At 45.6% G+C, this 18,476-nt stretch overlaps 1 pseudogene; it reads right to left on the bottom strand.

Annotated features, from left to right (window-relative positions):
• Positions 1 to 507: 507 nt before the first annotated feature.
• Positions 508 to 18,476, bottom strand: part of LOC146811838 (metal transporter CNNM3-like) — a 35,982-nt pseudogene continuing 18,013 nt past the window's right edge.

Raw genomic sequence — 18,476 nt, forward strand, 5'->3', positions numbered from 1 at the left:
ATTCGGTAGGTTATGACCTAAAAAGTAGTTGGGTAGCAGTATTGTGTAGGCACAGAAACATAAGTTCCACCTACACCCTTCCCCCTTACCCCATCCGCCCTATTTATCCTTCCTCCATACTATTTAAATCTGTTTCGTATAACCAATGTAACCGGTAACTGTTTTTAACTGTGTAATAATGTGATTCCTAATGTAAAGCGCTCTGATACCCACGGGTCTAGCCAGCACTTCTAGTAACTGATGTAACGTGAAACTGATGTAATTTTGTAATTTCTGTTGCAACCTTATGTAAAGCGCTCTGATACCTCCGGGTCTAGCCAGCGCCATATAAAACTCTCAAAATAAAAATAAAATAAAATAAATAAATTAAAATAAGCTTGCAAAACACTGAAACTAATTGACAGGCCATTGCAAAGGTACAGTAAGAACTAAATAGCACCCAGTGCTCTCAAACACCAAACCATGTAATAAGCAAATCCGAGTAATCAATGTGTGGGTCTACAAGATCTACACTTTGGTCTCACCTCTCGGGCACTCCTTCAGCACGGTATTGAGCTTGGTGTCATTAAATACAAAGTGCAGTGGATCGGTTGTAGAACTTGGTGATGGTGCTGAGGGGCGTGCAGTCATCGGGGTCCACCAATCCTAGGTCCTTGATATAGAGGATGTCCACAATGTTAGAACGCTCTTCCTCATAGACAGGGATGCCAGTGTAACCACTCTGCATGATCTGTGACATGGTGCTAAAGTCAAGCAGAGCACCGGCACTCAGCATGAAGCAGTCCCGCACTGGGGTCAGGATGTTCTCCACAGTCTTATTCCTCAGAGCACCTTTGCTGAACTCCTCCTTCACAAACTCGTTGTAAGAATCACCATTGCGCATCATGTCCACCACTTTCTCTTGCAGCAGGCATGTACTGATATTGTGACGGAAGGCCAGATTCAGCAGCTTGCCAAGTGGGAAAGAAAGAGGGAAAGTAACAATCATTCACAAGTGTGTCAGCCAGAGGGTGCGGACACCTAGCACCAAGCCCCAGCGAAAAACCAGAGCCCCTGGAGCCAGCTCACCTCCCAACAAGAGACAGCCCGCTGCCAAAAAGATGGCAGGCACTGGAAAACCCAGTGCCAGGTACAGTAGGTTAGCAGCCAATGCATTGGCCACCACTGCCACATCATCGCAGTCGCTCCAGGCCGTTTGGATTGCGTTGCTTCTTCTGGGAACCACATTTGCGCAGCATGTGCAGCTCTACTAGGTCCAAACTTAAGGAGCTAAGCTGCAAGCTGCATGCACTGCCAGAGCTGCCAGGATACCTTGGAGCCAGGGTGGAGTACTTGGAGCCAACTTGCTATCAACTACCACCATAGCACCAGCGAAGGTATCCCACAGCTGGTCCAAAGCTGTCCTTGTGCAAATGTGATAAAGCCCTGCAGGAGCCCAATCTGGGATGGGCCAGTGTCACCAGGCCCCACTGCCCTCCCCACTCCTATGGTTCCAGCTGCAATGGCCCCTCATCTTGGGCAAGCTGCTCCAACACCACCTCCTGAGAAACCCAGCCAGGCCGAAGACGCATTGAGTAGTCCCTCTCCATTAAGGCGAAGGAGCACCCAGGGGGCACACGGATGACACCCCCAATAATGGATGCACTTTGGAGATCTTCGATTTGCAAGCCCAGCAGCACGGGAGGCGGGACCTGCCCCGCGGGGCAGCTGGGAGGACAGCAAGCACCAGCAACCTCCAGTCTCCTGACACCATCTTAGACTGGCCGCCCAACCCAACACAAAGCTTGGTGTGCCGCACTGCATTAAAAGAATGTAGTTTAAAAAAAAGGATTTTGTTGAGCCGCGCTACAAGAAAGTTGCACAACCACCATTATTGAAGCTGAGGGAGGAGGCAGCTGCAAGCCGAAGAGAGGGAGCGAATGGGGAGGAGGAAGAGTCAGCTGCAGCCCGGGAAAGGGAGCAAGCGTGGTTGCGTGCAGTTCCTGAGGTTAAAGAAGTGAAAAGGAGTAAAGAGTGCGTCAAAACTAATAAATAACATAACGAGTAACAGGGGCAGTCCTTATGGGATGTCACACTGAAAGAAAAGGCGGTACTGAGGAGGGACTACTAAGCCGATTAACCAATGAAAAGCCACCATTTACAAAGGATAGTAATAGGAGTCAATTAAAAAGATGAGCGGAGAGTGGGTGGGGCTTAATGCCATATCCTGAATACAGCATGTCTTGAAGAGCCAGCGCAAGCGCTGCTTAGGCGAGACCTAAAAAGAGCCAGGAAAAATGAACAATGCGGTTTTGACAACGATCCATGATGTGGACATTACTCTGTATCAATCTGGTTCATGCATTAAAGATATTATATCATAAGCAAAGACCCAAATGATAAAGGTCATAGTGAAAGGACATTGTGATGGAGCACCAATCCCAAATGGGATTCCACAGGCTATCTGTAAGACAAATTCTTCATTATGGGCTGCCAAATTATTTCATGCTTTGATCATGCCCTTCAGTGTGAGGAAATACCAGACTACTGGAGAGATTCTATTATAAACCTGGTTCACAACTGGGAGGAAAACACAGATCGGCACCAGAAAGCTACATATAAGTAGCGCTTCTTGTTAACGAAGCTAAATACTCTGCATCTCTGCTGCTGCAAGATTTAACAACCTGGGCAAATGACAAGGAAATAATCCCTATAAACCAATCAGGATTTTGTAGAGGGAAAAACACCACAACCAATATCCTAGTACTGTCACTGATTATCGATCAACAGCTGAAAAATAAAATGCCTTTCCATCTTTGCTTTGTGGATTTCAAAGCCCCTTTTGACCATGTTCAGCGGAATACTTTACGGGAAAAACTTGTGTAGTGGGAAATTCCCATTCCCTTCTAAGGTCCATCCAGTTTTCGTATTCTAATACCCGGATAAGAATAAAGATCACCTATGGTTCGCATGTCTCTACGAAGATTAAAACTCACTTCAGCTTGAAACAAGGATGTGTTTTGGCACCTCAACTTTTTAACTTGTTTCTAGCCAATCTGATTGCTGACCTCGACCCTGTGAACTCTCGCCAGCCAAATGTAGGTGGTTGCCCTTTATCTAACCTGTTGTAAGCAGACAAAGTAATTCTAACAAGTCACACTAAACTGGATCTGCAGAGGCTTATTAACATCTTACAGAGTACACAATTAAAAACGACAAGGAATTAAACTTAATGAAGACTACAGTGATGATGGTTGACAACAAAATAAACAAAACCCATAAATGTTTCCTTTAAGGAATTCAAATTGGTAATGTGGGTGAGTACAGGTGCCTAGGGGTGATTGTAGGCTCTAAAAGGATTCTTGCGACAATATAAAAGCCAGTTGAGAGTTAAAGTCAACTCTCTGGGAGTCCTGCGACACAGGAGGAGCTGGAGGAAACTGAGGCCACAGTCATCAGTGTGGAGACGCAGCAGGGAGGCAGGAGTCAGGACACAGCCCGAGAGGACCTGACACAACATCAACAGGGTGAGTAACAACCAGGGACTGGGGGGATTGGGGGAGATGGGCACAATGGCCCACATGCACAACGATGTGTAGCACACTGCACACTCACAATGACCCTGGAACATGTCCCTCCTCCCCGTGGCACACAGCAGCGCATACACATAGCAATAACAGCACATCCACATTGATGACAATGTGGCACAAAGTGCAACACCGACACTGCAGAACAGAGGACACAACTCTAACAGAGCAGGAAACTGTGAGAAGGAAATGTACGCGTACAAACCCACATCCGTCATGTAGTCCAAATGTCCACTGGCACGCATCAAAATCCAGCACCTCCCAAACAGTAACAATGTACATAGTCATACAGTCTGCATGTAAACAAGGAGAATGCGCCAACATACTTGTCAACACAATGTCAACATGCATCTCCCCTTCACATTGCAGAGGGACAAACAACACCTCCAGCTGAGCAGACCAGACTACCCATCAGTGATTCTGGAGAGGACCACCCCACCATCGGCACCGACGCCCTACAACAGCCCATGGACATCTTAGGCAACCCACCCCCAGGAGCAGGGCAGCCAAGCCACACAGAGGAGAACCCAGCCCCTGCACAGACCACACAGCAGGAAGCACCCGCCACCACGGCTGGCTCCCAACATGTCACCTAGGCACACGTCGCATTCCAATGCCAGGTGTCAGAATGACAAAAGGAGGTGGCCGAACAAGTGCGGGTGGGGCCTAAACCCATGGAACACCAACTAGACCACATGCATGGTTGTCTAATTCCCCTCAGAGACCACCTACATCACACCAAGGAGACCCACAATGCGACACAGACACATGCATGTGCACATTTACAGTATTGAACCACGCCCAGAGGCATGCAATTATTATTCACACACCCACGCTGGACCTGCGTACGACGGCCCAGTACACTCCTCTAACGTATTGAGTGGGTGACGATGAAGCAATATGTCCAAGGTCTAACACGCTGCCTGCGGTGACATGTTGGCGTCCGCTGCACACAAAACAAGGTAATGTTGTTGGGATCGGGGCCCTCATGCATACATTATGAACAGAAGGACACTTGCAGAATGTTTGTGGAACTGGCTACGGGCACGTGCGCCCGGCCCCTTTATTGGCAGGGCCACATGTACAGTGACGCCTGTGCTGGATGTGTGTAGGGTGAGTGTAAGCCAGCCCGCAAGGAGTTGTTGGTGCTGGCAAAAACTTGAACAGTGAACAGCAGTAAAACAGAAACAGAAATCACCAGCATAACAGAGACAACAGCGGAGCATCATGGAGGTAGCCCGAGCATGTACAGAGGTCACCCAATATGCAAACAGAAGTGTCCGTGAGTTGCAGTGCACTGAGGTTGGGGCACCTGGAGTGTCAAGCAGGGTATCAGGCAGATGATGGCATTCACCACAGGTGAGAGCAACTCAGTTAGTTTGCCAGTACAACTGTTTCGACTCTTGCAGTTGGCGGTTGGAGGTGGACCTGGTGGTGGTGACGTGTGCGTCCTGCGGTGATGTGTCGTGCGGGCCGCTCAGAACTCGATTTGATGTGTGAGCCCTGGTGTAACGCAGTTGAGGCCGGAGGCAGGGGACAACGCAGGACCACAGACACATGGCATCGATGATCCCAAGGCCATCGTCTCAGAGGCCATCCAATATCTCAGATAACAGGGTCCCTTGACTTGAGCTGCACAGAGTTAGTGGCCCCGGATGCACTGCGGCCGGCACAGGCACCCCACCACGGACGGTGACTTGCGGTGCTGTGAGATGGGCCACGCGAGTTGAGCGGGTCCTCATCGATGTACGAGGTGAATGTGGCGGAGGGTTGCGGGGGACAGTGGAAGGTGTCCTCCAGGGCATCATGCAGAGGATGGAAGCTGTCCGGAAACAGCAAATGGAGGAGTGGAATGCCAAGGCATCATTTTTGCCACAAAGTCAGTATCACAGACATGATGGTGATGACAACTCCAAGTCCATGGACTCAGTCGCCACCAAGGTTCAACCAGAAAGTGTCAATGGTTCTCGGGGAACAGACTTAGTGGCATCAGGACTGAAAGGGGATGCAGTCTGCGATGAGGCCTGTACAATGACTACAAGTCAGCCATACATAAATCAAGACTGAGTTTGAAATGTGTGACCTACTCGACCGCAGTGAAGGCCCGAGGCAGCGGTCAGCACGGGCCAGACGCGGCTCAGAGAGTTCCTCCTGGAACTCTAACACACGACGTTGACATGGCATTTGGGGGTGACTTGTGGTTGACGGAGGCAAAAGCACCAGAGCCGAGCGGGTGTTCAGTCAGCGATGATGACGTGTCCTGCCTGGTATGGACTGTATTGGCATGAGTCTAATGTATAAATAAGGGCCCATCGTAAATAATAGGTACTCCTAGAACAGGGAAATGGTTCAAGAACAAAATAACATATCTAGGCAGTAAACATTAATTATGAAATTGTGAATCAACGTCAAAATTCTAGTTAGTTGAAACAGTGTACTCTCACATGCATAAAAATGATTTGAATCTTTTTATTTATTTTCAATAAAAAAATCTGACATTGTGTAAAGGGAAACGATACCCACAAAGACAACATAAGTTAGTCATAATGACAGAGAATATTGTTTCAAGATAAATACATAATGACAAATAAAATACTACATATACTGGCTTATGAAGCAATAAAAGATGGTAGTTTCGGTAGAGAGATGTAATTTTCTACGCGCGTTTCGGCATTAAAATGCCTTCTTCAGGAAAAAGCCAAGATAATTCTGTGTCCCTGATGGACATGAAGTGAAGAGGAATTCTCAGGTTACAATTTACAGTCGGCGTATATGATAGGTACTGCCGGATATCCAGGGTCTTGGTGTTGACAGGTAAATACAATCTGATATATCCTGATGCTGAATTTCTATGTAGTTTTGAGCAAACAGACTCAGGGTTTCTAGGCAATCTCTTATTCCATGGTAGTAAATAAATCAATCATTGATGGCGCTTAATCCTAAATCACCAGAGTTACCAAAGATTACGTCGATTGGCCAGGGCAGTAACTTACTGCTTGAAGCTGTATAAATAACGATGAAAGTCTTTATACAGCTTCAAGCAGGATATATCAGATTGTATTTACCCGTCAACACCAAGACCCTGGATATCCGGCAGTACCTATCATATACGCCGACTGTAAATTGTAACCTGTGAATTCCTCTTCACTTCATGTCCATCAGGGACACAGAATTATCTTGGCTTTTTCCTGAAGAAGGCATTTTAATGCCGACACGCGCGTAGAAAATTACATCTCTCTACCGAAACTACCATCTTTTATTGCTTCATAAGCCAGTATATGTAGTATTTTATTTATGTCATTATGTATTAATCTTGAAACATTATTCTCTGTCATTATGACTAACTTATGTTGTCTTTGTGTGTATCGTTTCCCTTTACACAATGTCAGATTTTTTTATTGAAAATAAATAAAAAGATTCAAATCATTTTTATCCATGTGAGAGTACACTGTTTCAACTAACTAAAATTTTGACGTTGATTCACAATTTCATAATTAATGTTTACTGCCTAGATATGTTATTTTGTCCTGGATTGGCATGAGGCCTGCTGGACCGCAGTGTAGGCCGCCGGCGTAGTCATCAAGGGCCCACAGACACGTGTGGTTGGGACAGGGCCGGCTTTAGTGCTGGTGGCGCCCTGTGCCACAATGTTTGTTGGCGCCCCCCCAATGACCACCTCCACCACGGATTCTCTCACTAGCACCCTTTAACAGTGACCAAGTCTCCATAACCACACTCTCTCAGATGCATTGAATTAGTTATATAGCGCCACTCATACCAGTGTAGGGTGTCCGAGCACTTTGCGTCACACGCACATTACACAGAGACAATCAATCATAGGTGTGTAAATTAGTGTATAGGAAATGTTACATAAGCCAAAGGACTAACAGTGTAGGAGTCACATGTCATCCATACTGGTAGGCAGTATAGTTTTTAGAGTGCTTGGTGTGGAGAAGCACAAACTCAGAGTCGAAAAAGAAACAGCATAGTTGGGAGTTTTCTGTAATAAGAATCGAATTCTAGCCAAATTAACCCTTTTTGCAACATCAATCAATGCTCTAATAATGTATACTTTGCAGTGTGTATGCAGTTCTAGGATGAAAATTAATAGCTCACTATTCTATATTAGGACTTTAAGTTATAAATTGCAAGTAACCAAAGGATGTCTCTTTTGAAAGCAGTAACCTGCTGATCTGTTTACATCATACGCACTCTGTAATCTACTGGGTACACGTTCTTTGCAGCAGGCACATTAACCCTCTGCACTAACTTCACCGAAGTCAAAACCTCAACTATGCAAAATGCTCATCTCTCTCCAGGAAGACAATTAATCACACGACTTATCTTGACACTAATGTGAGGCCTGGTCATTGCCGGGGGAAAGAAACGCTGCAGCAGGTGCTTCAAAAGCACGATAAACTTTCAAACACGGCGCCCCCAGGAAGCCAGCACCCGGTGCGGTGGCACCGGTCGCACCGCCCTAAAGCCGGTCCTGGGTTGGGATGCCAAGCACAGACTTGGTGTCACCATATCGAAGGGAGTACAGTGATGTAAACACTGCATTAATGTGTGTACTCGGACAATGTATGATCAAGACTCAGTCCCAAATGTGTGACCTACTCGCCTGCAGTGTAGGCGGGAGGCAGCGGTCATCAAGGGCCCACAGCCACGTGTCATTGTCTTGTGATGCACAGAGTTAGTAACACCAGCGCAGTTGTCGGTAGTGTTCGATCACCTCCATAACGATGATCCTTTTTTCCTCCTGACTGACACGTGTCTTCCTCTCACACCTCTCCTTGCATGCAATGATATATACTCTGCCATTGACAAATCAAGACTCAGTCCCACATGTGCGACCGACTCGAATGCAGCGTGGCCCGAGGGCAGTAGTCCGCGTGGGCCCACGGACACGTGTGGATGGAATGCTATGCACAGACTTGGTGGCACCACATAGAAGGGAGTCTAGTGAGATAAAATCAGCTATAATTGATGTTCTCTGCCATAGTGTAATCAAGACTCAGTTTCAAATGTGTGACCTACTTGTCCGCTGTGCATGCAGGTGGAGTACGTCAACGAGAAGGGAGTACTGCGGGCCTGTATCGCGGAGGCCGTGATGGTTTGAGGAGGCTGCCAGGTTCGCGGCACTCAGGCTTTGAGATTGCACCGGCACGTGGTGGGCCCTCTTTGACACACTTCCGTGTCGGCAGGTGTGCATTGAGGCCTGGGTGCACAGGGCCTGGCAGGACTGGTACGGTGACCTGCGGCCAGGGGTGCAGCAGGCGCACAGGAACGCAGGCAACACCGCTCACAGCGACGGCGTCGGCCTCGTGGCGGGGAGAGGGGCACTGCCCTGGCAGAGACGTTGAGCATTCCGGAAGAGGCCCACGCCCAGAGCTACGTGCTTTTTATTCACAACCCTATGCTGGCCTGGCGTACACCGGGCCAGCCCACTCCGCTCATGCTTACAGGGGGGGACGTAACAAACTACATTTCCGGGTTCTTCCCCACTGGCTGGGGTGATATGGTTGCGTCCACTGTCCACTGCACTCCATACACCAGCGGTGTATGTCGACATGTATATGAGTGTGGTCTGCATACTGCAGTCTGGCCATCGCTTCAATGTCACACTTGGCATTGTGTACATTCTCATTCATCGGTCACTTGCCTCCTTCGCACATGCCTGGTCCCCACCTCTTCCCAAAATCTGCTATTGTGTGGTGAGGTGCCATGCAGTTGATGGCTTATGTACATGGCTGGCCCAGGTTGCCAGAGTAAGTTGTGCTGTCATTTCTGGTGGCTGGACATGTTGTTTGGCATGTTGTATGTGAGTTTGTGACGTGTGCATTCCCAGTGTTGTGAGTTGCATGATTGTGGAGTTGAGGTGTGTGGTGTGTTCATTTGGTACTTGCCAACGAGCCGCGCATTTCCATAGGTGCCAGCCAGGAAGTGCCAGGTGATGATGGACTGTCGGAAGATATAGGACTCATGCACTCGGAATGGGTGGTTGGCGTCAACGTTGGTGGAGATTCCCAGGTGGTCTACTATTGCCTGCACATTGATGGTATGCGTGTGCTTTCGGTAGCGGTTATTGTGTGCAGTGTCACCAGGGGACACAAGTAGGACATGTGTGCATTCAATTGCCTCATGACACGTGAGGGAAGCCAGCTATGGCATTGACGCCTTGCTTGGTCTCCAGCTGTTCCTGCGCAGTGTGGGGGAAGGATAGGTAGTGTGGTACCAAGCTGATGAGGGCATCCAAGACAGTTGTAGGGGGCTTGGATTGGACTGGCTGTGAGACTCCTCGGACTCGAATATACGATGTTACTTTGCATGAGTTTAGTACGCATGCCATTACTACGCGGTCGTTAGTACGACCGCGTTTTTAGTTCGCATTCCTTTCCTACACAATTCGGAACAACGAATTGCAGTAGGGGGTGCTGGATGTTGGAATAGTATAATTTACTATTCCAACTCCAGTCTATGCGGACACTAGGGAAGGTGTTGGATTTTAAATCCAACACCTTCCCCCCCTAACGCAAGTCGCTGTTCCGACTTGCGTAGTAAAGGTTTTCTAAGTAACAATGCGTGTGTACTAACGTCCGCGTAGTAATGCCATGCGAAGTAACGCATGCTAAGTAAACGCCGTTTACCCCTCGGACTCTGGTGGTTGTTGGTTGGCAAGTCCCAGAGGCCAACAGGTGCAGCACAGCCAGCAGCTTTGTCTGTGGAGGGATGTTGGTTGTCTGCTGTGTTGGTACCATCGGCCTGTGGGCAATGGTGGTCAGGATGCGTAGGATGGTTGTCCTTTTGAGCCTGTGGTGGACAATGACATTCCCTGGTGTTGGGTCTGTGAGGTTGGTGCATTTTCAGCAGGTCGATGTCTTTGTCTGCGCTGTCTCAGTGTTGGTCTGGTCAGGGGGCGGGGGGTGTCCGGGGTGGGAGTCCTGGGTGTTGTTGCACTATTGGGGCTCCGGGCTGCATGTTCAGTTGCCCGGGAGCAACTGTTGTTCTTCATGTTTGGCTATGGGCTGTGCTCCCTTGTCTGATACCGGTTGTCGTCCGACTTTGCACCAGGTCAGAGCATGTGTTAGTTTCCTGCCGCTAACGCGCCTTATCGCATGTTTTGTGATCTTATCGCCGATCTGGCTGGTCATTGAGAATGTTATGGAGAGGTGTTGTTGCGGCTTTCTGCACGGGAACGCCTACTCTGCATCTCATTAGCAATAGTTGCCGGGGTCATCTGTGGCAATGTTTTTTGGGGATGCTATTGCCGGAAAACTGGTGATATGGGCTGTTAGCACCGGATTGTGAATGGGGCGGTAACTTTATTGCGACTTTGGCTGCGCTAAGGTGCCATTGACTCGGCGATAGCTCCTTGAGAATATGGCCATTTTTGTATTCTATCAGTGGGCTTACAGGCAGCCCATCTCCTTCCATTGGTAAACTTAAGCATCACTCTCATTTTCTTTGAGGCCATTCGCCAATGCATGTTGGCGTCATGACCTCTTCTTGTGTTTGTCCCTTCCCAAAGTGCCTAAACCAAGTACATGTCTCCCTACACTGTTACCGGTTTGCGGAACTACATTTTTCTTTGTTTTCAAGAACTCCATAGGACTACTTGTGTTTTCAGGCCATCTACCTTGTACATATACACACATACCACGAAAATGCATGCGAGTGTACATAAAGAAATGCATTTCTTGAAAAGTTTTTGAAACACGAACAGCACTTCTTTATTTATTTCTTTTTTTTTTGCATGATCCGATGGTATTGGGGCGCTTATTCCATTCTCCATCTTGTGCTTTGTTTTTAAGCACTTCATACGACTACTTCTGTTTTCAGGCCATCTCCTTTGAACACATAAACACACGCCACTAAAATGCATGTGCATGTACATGTACAAATGCATATCTGAAAAAGTTTTTTTTCAATATCTGTTGGTATTTGAGCACTTGTTCCTTTCTCCATCATGCCATAGTGCTATCAGCGCTTTAAGTGCTCACCAGTTACATTACACATTGACACATTCATTGTCGTAGGCAGGGAAAAGCGTAAGTGATTTGCCCAGAATCACAAATTGTTCAGCCGATCCAGAGATTCAAACCTGGCTCCCCAGTTCCCCTGTCGACATCTCTGGCTATTATGCCACATCCTCACTTCACTTCAAAGCTCAAATCTTTCTCACTGTCACTTCCACATTTGTTCAGCAAGACCCCGTTAACAATGAACAAGCATTGGCAAAGCCAATAGAGCTCTGCAATACCGAAGCTATTGGCCTTGTCAATGTGAATGTCTTTTAGCCATGTTGTCTAGTAACACATTTGCTGCTCAGCATGGCGGAAAGTCCCTGAAAAAAGTGATATGATGCGACCAGAGCAGGCCACGCCCTAGCGCTTTTTTGTGTTCGGTGGGACAGGACAATAAACTGGACGAAGAAACTCGTTGTCGGCTCAAATCCTGTGATACTGGACTCTCAGTAACTCAGCCATGCTGAACAGCATTGCCGAGACCTATTGGCTTTGCCAAAGCTTGTTTTCCCAATTTTGCAGACTCTCTCTACGTCCGCATTTGTTGATGCTTGCCCTAGTTTATTTCAGTGAAGTTAATAGCATTACTCTTGCTGCTACATTTTACTGGCCTCTGGCTAGCAGGTTAGCTGATGAGTGGGGCTTCCAGCAGTGACTTAAGTGCCACACCGTTCTGCTAATTCCCAAGTTTGTCAAGCTTTTTTGTAGCAGATGAAAATTGCACAAGCTGTTCTAAATTCCCTGAGAAATGTAAATATAATTAGAGGTTTAGGAGCTTGCTGCGGTCCACCACTGAGGAAATTAGATCATCTCTAGACAAGGGAGGTAATGCAGCGTTAATTTTGCTTGATCTCTCTGCGTCCTTTGATACGGTCAATCAGGAGGTACTTATTGACCGTCTGCACAACTTGGGCTTTCACGACTCAGCCTTCATGTTGATTAAATCCTATCTGTTAGGGTGCCAACAAGTTGTGTCAAGTGGGTCTTCAGTTCAGGAAACTTCTGTCTGCCTTGCGGGGAACCTCAGGGTTCCTCTCTTTCCCCAACCCTTTTTAATCTTTATTTCACCCCATTGGCCATTCTGATTAGATCTTTCGGATTCTCCCTAGCGTTCTGTGCCGAGGATACTCAAATCATTGTGTCAGTGGCAAAGGGTAAAAGTGGGGCTGGGGATACATTTAGAGAGTGTATGAGTGCAGTGGATAACAGTACGACCAGTAACTGTTTAAAGCTGAATTCTACGAAAACTGAGGTTATTCAATTTGGTAATAATCCAGCAATATGGTCCCCCTACTGGTGGCAATCGGATCTAGGTCAGGCACCCGTCCCAATCTACAAAGTTAAAAACCTGGGGTTTTCACTGGATAGTGATTTGAATTTAAAAAATCTAATTAATCTAACTACCTCCTCATCTTTTCACTGGCTCAGAATGATTAAGAAAATTGAGAAATTTTTGCCAGCTGATCTTTTGAAATCAGTAATCATAGCCTTAGTGTTCTCAGGAATATAATACTGCAATGGTCTCTACATTAGCCTTGCGAAAGGCTCACTTAAAAAACTTCAGACTATCTAAAATGCTGCTGCTCGGTTTCTTCTCAAAATTCCAAAACTTCAATCTGCCAATGTCACCATTAGACAACTGTACTGGCTGCCAGTCCACCACTGCATCTCCTTCAAGGCACTTTGCCTAGCGTATAATTCAATCTATGGAAATGCATCTGCATACTTGTATGGCTAATTTGACAAGGTATACCCCTGGCAGATATCTTCGGTCAAGCACAGCAAACTTACTGAAGGTGGTTTCCTTTAGGCGGGCCTCCTAGGGAGGCAGAAGCTTTTTTAGAACCACAGCTTTACTGTGGAATTGCCTACCTCCAGAACTCAAAGTTTCACCCACACTGTTGACGTTCAGGAAGAATCTTAAAACCTGGTTTTTCAACCCGTGATCCACAAAGACTTGACCCTCGTCTTCTTTTTCTTAACTTTTCAGCGCCAAGACGCCTCTGGTATTTGTGCGCTTTATAAAATTTTGCATTCATTCATTCATTTTCGTTTTATCGATTCATCACTTCAAATGGCCCCTTCTGCCACTTTGTTTGGGCTCTGCATCTCAAACAGTACTTCATGTTTTAAAAAAAAATACTCTGAGATGGGATGGAGAGGTGGGGACTCCCTCTGTCTCACTTCTGCATATGTTTTTTCCCTGGCTGTACCTTTGTCACTGACACCACAGAGGTAAGCACAGCAGTGTGGGAGAGATGACTGTTTACCTTTTCTAGGTACACTGAACCATAAACTTTGTAAGGCCAAGTGTTTTTTTATTACTATTTTACTTTTTTAGTTAATGGTAAAAAAAGAAAACGGGATGACGCTGTCAATGCTGACCGCACCATAGCACTTAAAAATAAAAAATGTAACCCATGTTGCACAACAGCTCAACTGCTGAACAACATGTAAAAAACATTGACAAAGGCAATAGGTTTCTCATAAGCAAAATCTATTGGCTTTGTCAATGCTTGTTTCCAATACATACCAGTAGTTTCCTCCCTGCTCAGATACACCTGGAGTTCAGCATTTGAAGCAAACAATAGCTGGGCAAAATATCCTTTGCAAAGTGCTGCCCCAAATTGAGAGCAACAACCCAAAGATCACTTTATCAGATCTAATAGACTGGAATAGCAAGTGGGTCTGAACACTCGCTTGGAAGGGGTGGACCTGGAAAATTCTTTACGTACGCGTCATATAAAATCATTATGGGATGTGTTAATCGTACACGCTTCTTTAAAGATAACATTGAATATATAGAATTATAGAAGCGGTATATTTTTCACCAAGAGCTTCTGAGTGACATCAAATAACAGCGAAGCTTGCGTTGTCTATGATGTCACTCAGATCACTCAGGTCCCGAGGTGAAAAAATGAATGTAATTAATTTTTTTCCATCTATAATTTTCTGTTATGTATGGCCCCTTACAAAATCTGCCCCTCATTTCAATTGCTATGCAGTAGCAGAGGATTTATAGGGCAGCGCTACATAACATGGCCTTTGTTATGTATCTCTGTTCAAAAGGTAAACCAAAAAACAATACATTACCTGCCATACTTGACCAACCCACTACCTTCCCTGCCTTCCTTCCCCCTCCTGCAGCTGTGCTTTCTGCTAATGGAGCAGGGGAAATACAAACATTTTTTGTACCCCTCCGAAATGAATGACCTCATAACTTTAAAAATACTAACTGTTTGAATGCATGTATTAATCAACAAATGCACCTTTAATTAGACACTATACACAGGAAACCAACTGGCATTGCAAAAATCTAATTTATTTACAAATGTGAAATTAAATTAACATAGGTTTGTGATTAATGTAGAAAGTAGAAGTAAATTGCATGTATTTCGTTTGTAGTAAAATTATATTGTGGCAAAGAATGCAGATGGTAAGTAAAATGGCTTTAAATGTCGCTTATGCTAGGTAACACCTAACACGGGTCATTAGAATGGTGGGTGGTAAACAGAAGGGCTTATTTTCTATGTCTAATTTCTGCTATGTTGTTTTCATATTAGAATAAAGATGGCCCCCGCGCATGAGCAGAGTGGAAGTTCCAGTCACGAGTGTGTGGCCTATGCCCGGAGTGAGAGATGTCAAGGCCAGGCTGACATAAAACAAGAGTTGTGCCAAGAGTTCAGCATGAATGCATGGAACGGATGGGAGACTCGAACTCCAGAAGATGAACTAATTCATGACTGTCAAATAATGTTACAAATATATTAACATTTGGACCTGATGAATCACGAGAACTATTGTATGCATTGATTGTTTGCAAAACCGGTTCGGGCAAGGAGGACGATGAGGTGACAATCACCACCCCTCCAATGGACCAATCAGAATGAATGTAGCCCCTAAACGGTTTCAATTTTGGGTATAGCAAGTTAGTGTAAATGGTATAAAGGAGCTTGTGCTTACAATGATGTGGCAACGCTTATTCTACATCGATCTATTCATGTCGACACGCTGTCTTTTCTTTCTGATGCTGTAAAAGACTTTGTCAATTTTGGACTTCGAACGTTGATGGGGAAAAAGAACAAGACCGTCGCGGGATTCTATCCTGGGAGGGAATACGTCCGAGGAGGTTAGAGGGACAGTCCGTCAGTATTGGGAACCTATCCTGTGATCTTCGGTTCATGTTCTGGTGAACCATTCTCGTCATCGCCCTAAGGCCAAGGGTAATGAGTATTTTCCGTTTCTATTCAATCTTTACTTAAATGCTTATGAAAATAATGTCTAGAATATTTGTCTAATAAAACTTTACTTATTCAATTTATTCAATTAATCTAGATAAAATTTCATGCTAACTCAAAAATTGAGTCTGTGGTTATGAGAATTAAAGTTATGATCAATAATTGTTAAAATGTTTTAAATTATGATTGAGCTGGACTTAATCGCCATCAACTGATTCCTACTAGTTGGTCCATCAACCGAAATAGCGGAGTACCTTGATGTTTAGAACCGACAATTCCAAAATCAAATGTATATAATGTGTTTAGTTATTAGTTAGGTAAAAGATTTTAACAAGGTATCCCGTATGTCTTGCAGCTTGTCTACTTATCACTGATCCAAAAAACTGAGTGAATGTGTGTTTCGGTGTCATGGGACCCCACTGATGAACAAGTAGTGTAAGGGTTTTTCTGGGTTGGTGTCATAAGGAAAGGTTTTTTATAATAGCCGCACTGTATCACTGCTTTCAGTCAGAGCTGGCAAGCAGCGCTGCGCTGACTGGCTTGAGCCAGCGCCCTGTCCCCTGGCCTGGAAGGTCTTCATGTTGTAGCAACAGTGGGAAACGATTTTTTATAACAACTGTTGCTGCATCATAGCAATAAGTTGTCTGATTTAGAAGCAGAAATAAACGATAGAGGGTCTCTTTGAGAGCCATACATACCAATGTTATTACTCAGGGCCGGACAGGCCGTAATGGGCACCGGGCATTTCCTCGGTGGGCCGGAGGGGTGGGAGCCGGTTTTGTGCCCGTGGGGGCCGGTTTTGACACGGGGGGCAGTTTTGCATATCGGCCCCCTGTAACAAAAGCAGGAGTGGTGCTTCTTGCTAGCGCCTCCCTCCTCACTCCCTGCACTTCCCGCTCCTAGGGCCGGTCGAGCAACAATCTGCCAGGCCTGGTTGCTGTTACCAGTCCGGCCCTGTTATTGCTTCATTGTCAGAGGACAAGGTATCACTGACTGAACAGAAGCATGCATGGGTGCGGATGAAGTCTTACAACGTTTTAAAACCTCAACCATATTTTGGGGAATGTTATTCCTCTTTTATAAAACTGAAATTCAGGAACCTTCAGTGTTGCACCCTTCCTTCACTTGACCAGACTCCACCATGGCTCAAGACAACTGAGAGCATTAACTAGAGAGTATGCGGTGCAGTGAAGGAGGACCGGATCCATCTTGTCTGCATATGCCAAACTCTCATGACGCCTCCGAATCATGACAAATACATCAATCTTTTAATTCCTGGAACATATGCTCCTGAAGGCGAGCAACAATTGCATGCTTAACCCCTCTCACCGTCCTCAATTTTTAATTTACAAAATGTGTGCTCAGGGCAGAGTAACTGATCAAGACTTTCTCATAATCAATTACATTTTGTAAAATTAGGAATATTTCCACCTGTTGCAAGACAAATTGTATTCTCTTCTGCTTTCCATATTATTTGTCTGATAAAAATCAGAGGCCTGCTCAAAGCTTAAGACTTATACTTCCAATACACTTTTGAGATTGTACTAACCAAAAATGGCGCCCTTTGGTATCATTTTTAGTGATGCTTTTAAATCATTTTGCGTAACTTGTATATGAAATGAAATTATTTAATTATGCATTATAAATTTATATTCAGGTCAAAATATTCAATTCATATAACCAAAGTGTTCTTTATCTGTCTTGCATTTAACATTCTATAATGTAAAACAATGCAATTAATTATTAATTTGTGCATTTGCGGGTTAGCGTATGCTCCTGCCCCCGTATGAATACTATCATAGTAGGTTTGCATAACTTTTTGCTAGATTGTGTCAGATTGATTTAGTATGTAATACACATAATTTATAAGTGGACTTCATTGAACACAGTTATATGAAAGTGCCATCTTTTTGCATGGTTGCCCCCACTTTTGCTGAACTGCTGATGTACTTTGACTGAGTGTGACCTGGGCTCCTGCCAAACAGGTACTCAGGGCCTATGTTCTATCCCTAAACTGCATTGAAAACAAAAATCAATTGGCACTCTTTGCCCAAAGGTAAGTGCCTTGTAAATAGTACCACAGGTACCCATGGCACTGTGGCTCTAAGGGCTGCAGCACCTATTGTGCCACCCTTAGAGGCCCTGTACCTTTACACCCATACACTGCCTTTGCAGGCTGCGTATTTTGGTGCAGAACAAAGTGAAGAGTCGACCTGGCACACATCCCTGTGAGCCATACCTACAACCCACTGCCCTGGCATAGGTCAGCCGCCCCTCTAGCTGGGTGCGCTATACCAGTGGTGAGGGTACAGGTGCATTAGCCCTGTACCCCTACAGTGCCTAAGCCAATTCTTGGACATTGTAAGTGCAGTAATGTCACTAAGAGTATATGGTACTTGGAGTTTGCCATTACGAACTCCACAGCACCATAATGGCTTTACTGAAAACTGGGAAGTTTAGTACCAAACCTCTCAGCACATTAAACCCACACTTATGCCAGGGTGTGATTTAATGAAAAATGCACACAGAGGGCATTTTAGAGATGCCCCCTGAAAAAACGACCTAACACTAGTGTCCAGGCTGCTCGCCAGATGCCACCACCAGACATGTTTGTGGACCCCTGGGTTGAGAACCTGTTGCTCTCC

The sequence above is a fragment of the Triturus cristatus genome, chromosome 7 (genome assembly GCF_964204655.1).
Source record: "Triturus cristatus chromosome 7, aTriCri1.1, whole genome shotgun sequence".
Lineage (NCBI taxonomy): Eukaryota > Metazoa > Chordata > Amphibia > Caudata > Salamandridae > Triturus > Triturus cristatus.